Source organism: Danio aesculapii, chromosome 8 (assembly GCF_903798145.1).
Source record: "Danio aesculapii chromosome 8, fDanAes4.1, whole genome shotgun sequence".
NCBI classification, from domain to species: domain Eukaryota; kingdom Metazoa; phylum Chordata; class Actinopteri; order Cypriniformes; family Danionidae; genus Danio; species Danio aesculapii.
The window spans coordinates 3,068,731-3,072,282 of NC_079442.1; the positions used below are offsets into that span (position 1 = coordinate 3,068,731).

General features: G+C 38.2%; 1 protein-coding gene across 4 annotated transcripts in view; it reads left to right on the plus strand.

Annotated features, from left to right (window-relative positions):
• Positions 1–1,676: 1,676 nt before the first annotated feature.
• Positions 1,677–3,552, plus strand: part of fgfr1a (fibroblast growth factor receptor 1a) — an 85,845-nt gene continuing 83,969 nt past the window's right edge. For all 4 annotated transcript variants that reach the window (XM_056463014.1, XM_056463015.1, XM_056463017.1 and 1 more), the window contains exon 1: positions 1,677–2,282. The gene's annotated coding sequence lies outside the window, so the exon portion shown is untranslated. The remainder of the gene's footprint in view (positions 2,283–3,552) is intronic.

Below are 3,552 nucleotides of genomic sequence, written 5' to 3' on the forward strand. Positions count from 1 at the left end.
GACCTTCTTGCTCTGAGGCGATCGTGCCACATACTGCACCACCGCATCACCCTGATCTAAATGTATTTATATGTATTTTTATATTCTGGGTAAGACTGAAAAAACATTCGTCCGATCAAAATATTCAGGCCGAAAGTTACGATAGGTAGCCCAAAAAGGTAGCAGGGAGGAATGTGTGTTTTTAATGCTATCATGCTAACGTTAGCATTCTCCCAGATCTCTTACCTCACCTTTAATTGACAAACCAGCACGCTGACCACAGAGTAAAACATCTGAAATGTTGTTTTAGTCATTTTAACATCCCTCAGCTAAAGTTTGTCCCCCCAAAGAGTGTCTCACGCCTCTAAAAGCTACCATGTGTTCACTGCGTTTTGTTTTTGTCTTCTAATTCATTTATATTAGAAGAAAAAAGGCTCACGGTGGCTTCTCTTACCACAGCAAATTCACTTTTTCTTTTTTATGTTTGCCGCCATTTTATCAGGAAGTGACCATTTTGTTCTCTTTGACTAATTGGATGGAAACGCTGCTTTACTTGTAAATGCTTTATGTGATATTCCATCTAATTTGCATCTTCGAAAGGAAACATAGCTATAGATGTTCAGTTCTTTTCTGAGCCCATTGATAGGCTGTGAAAAGAACCTTAGTGGGACCAGGACAATGTCCACCCCCATCCCCCCAATCAATGGCCTGTGCTGCTATCTATAAATGGATGGTTTTAGGATCTGTGAATGTTTTCTGTGCATTAGTACGCCAAGCTAATCGTAGTTTGAATAAAACAGGAGATGTTATCTTTTCCTGCGGTTGAGATAATGCGATCGCAAGCTCTTCACTTTGTTGGGGTCATCTTTACTGTGCAAACACAAACTGTGTCGGAGGTGTGTGGACATTGTTGTCACACACAGACAAAGACTGAACAGAACAGCTTCATCTAAGAAGAATAAAGAAAGGGGATGTATTAGTCATTCTTCATTCATTTTCCTTTGTCTTAGTCCCTCATGTGTCAGGGGTCACCACAGCGGAATGAACCACTAACTTATCCAGCTTATGTTTTATACAGTGAATGCCCTTCCAGCTGCAACCCAGCACTGGGAAACACCCACACACACTGCGACCAATTTAGCTTATTCAATTCATCTATAGTGCATGAGTTTGGACTGTGGGGGAGTCCGGAGCACCCGGAGGAAACCCACGGCAACACGGGGAGAACATGCCAACTGGCCCAGCCGGGACTCGAACTTGCGACCTTCTTGCTGTTAGGCGACAGTGCTAACCACTGAGCCACCATGTCGCCCCCTGGGTTAAATTTGAACAAATTAAGTTGAACATTACTAAAATCAGTTGGTTTGTTCAAATTCAGCCCATATAAATTGTTAGTAAATCTAATTAATATTTTATTTCAGCGTGCCAACATTCTTCAAAATATCTTCTTTTGTGTTCTACAGAAGAAACAAATGTTTCGAATAGGCCTAAGTGATTGGTGGTAGGCTAACCCTAAATGATGATGGCTAAACTATATCTTTGATTAAACCTTGAAAAATGTTTCTTCTTCTTTAGAGGAAAACATCAAAGAGGGGGTTCGCTTTGACAAAAAACTACAATCCCAGAGTGCACTGGGCCAGCTGTTTGGTAGTCCTGAGGTGTTAGTGATGGAGGGGGAGTCAGGTCTTTCTGCTCACACACTCCTCCATCCATGAGTGCGGAATCTCGCTGTATCTGAAGAAGAAGTGCTGGGGGAGGCCGACGATATCGGATTTATCGACAAAACAACAAGAAGTTGGTGTTCCCGAACATACACCGATTTATACAGGGAAATTCGGCTCTAATAAACCCGCTTTCGAGGGTTTTGATTGGTTTTGATCTGCCGACCGAAGTGGCGAAGGGGGTAAAAGTTTTTCCTCTACCTTCATTACGCACGAGCGCAAACAAAACCCGCACGGGTGGGATTTCCACAGGGAAAAACGTGCAGACTCGGTGAGAAAATCGGCATTTGGGTGATGTGAGTGAATTTTAGACGTTATGTTACTTCACGAAACCATCTTAAAGACGAGCACGCGCTTCTACTGAGGATTTTGTTCACCAGTTTCAGACGATTTTCCGGCGAGTTAAAGAAAAACTGAGCAACATCTGAAGAGTTTTCATTTAAAAACAAACAAACAAAGACTAAACTTGCGAACAAGCAAGAAATGTGGAGTTTCATCAATTGATTATTGTGGAGACGGTGTTTTATAACTTCTGAATCTGTTCTGGATTGAATCTTTCCTCACAGGATTTGCTTCAGAAAGGTGAGTAACGCTTGTAAATGGACTCTAGCATGTCTGTCTGTAATAAAATGCACATGCCTTTGCTGATTTATTAAATTCGAACTTTACTAGCTGAGTTTTGGTAACTTAAATGGGTGGACAGTATAAATAAGATGTTTTTTGGAACGAGTTACATTATTATTTAGGCTTAATATGTTTTTCTTTTTGTTCTTGTTTATTTATTAGCCTCATTATTTGAATTGTTTTACATTTCTACTTTTCTGAAATAAATATTTTTAACTAAATAGTTTAATATAAACTCTTTAATACTACTAAAAGTATTTTTAATATAGTTTTGAATTAAAAACAAATGCTAAATATGTTTCAGCAATGAGTTGAATAATATCTTCCTTTCTCTTCTTATGAGACGAGTATGCTTTTGTTATGAGATTATTAATGATCAAATAGCTCCAAACCTGACGTTATTACAGCGAGTTTAATGCGCGTGCCTGTACTGCCAGGCGCGCGCTCGTACAGTATCTCATATTTAAACGCAACCAAAAACAAAATGTATTTCGAAGTAAATGTGTATATCCCAACAGCTGTTGTAGCTCTCCTGTAGATACAGTTAAATAAAACCTTCCATGTTTCATTTAGTGGCTTCTATGCAAAAGGTTTGTTGTTGTGTTAAGCTTGTAACCCTGAGCTATTGGGTTACTTAATGATTTGATTTTCCTAGACAGAGTTGAGGTAGCCTCACAGTTACCTTGGGAAGAAATTGGTTCTGAAACTGGTTTATTATTAGTATTTGGTAAATCAGTGTTGTGTTTTGATATCTGCCCTCCATGCTTGAGATTTGGCAGAATCCCTATGCCAACATAAATGCGTGGAGTTATCTTGATGTGAAGACAGGTTTGATCTTGCAGATGTTTATCTTCCCAGAGTAAAAACAACATAACTATAGCCTACTGAAGCATGAGTTTGGATTGGTGCTGTGGAAGAAGGATAATTCATAAAATGTTAATTAAAATACCAATCATTCTTACTTCACTTCATAACTTTACTGCAAACTAGGGCAGCATAATATATGAGATTTTTTTGTTTTAATAGTCTGCAATATCCATCACATAGATCAATGAAATTGGGCATATATGTATATAATAACTTTTACAAATCTTGGTTTTTGTAATAAAACATCTTTTTTTTAAATTAAATTCAAATTGACCCAACGTTATACAAAACCCTCAGCAGTTTTTAGATTGTATAATCATTTATGTTCATATAGGTTTGTTTTTTTCTTCTTTTAGCTTAG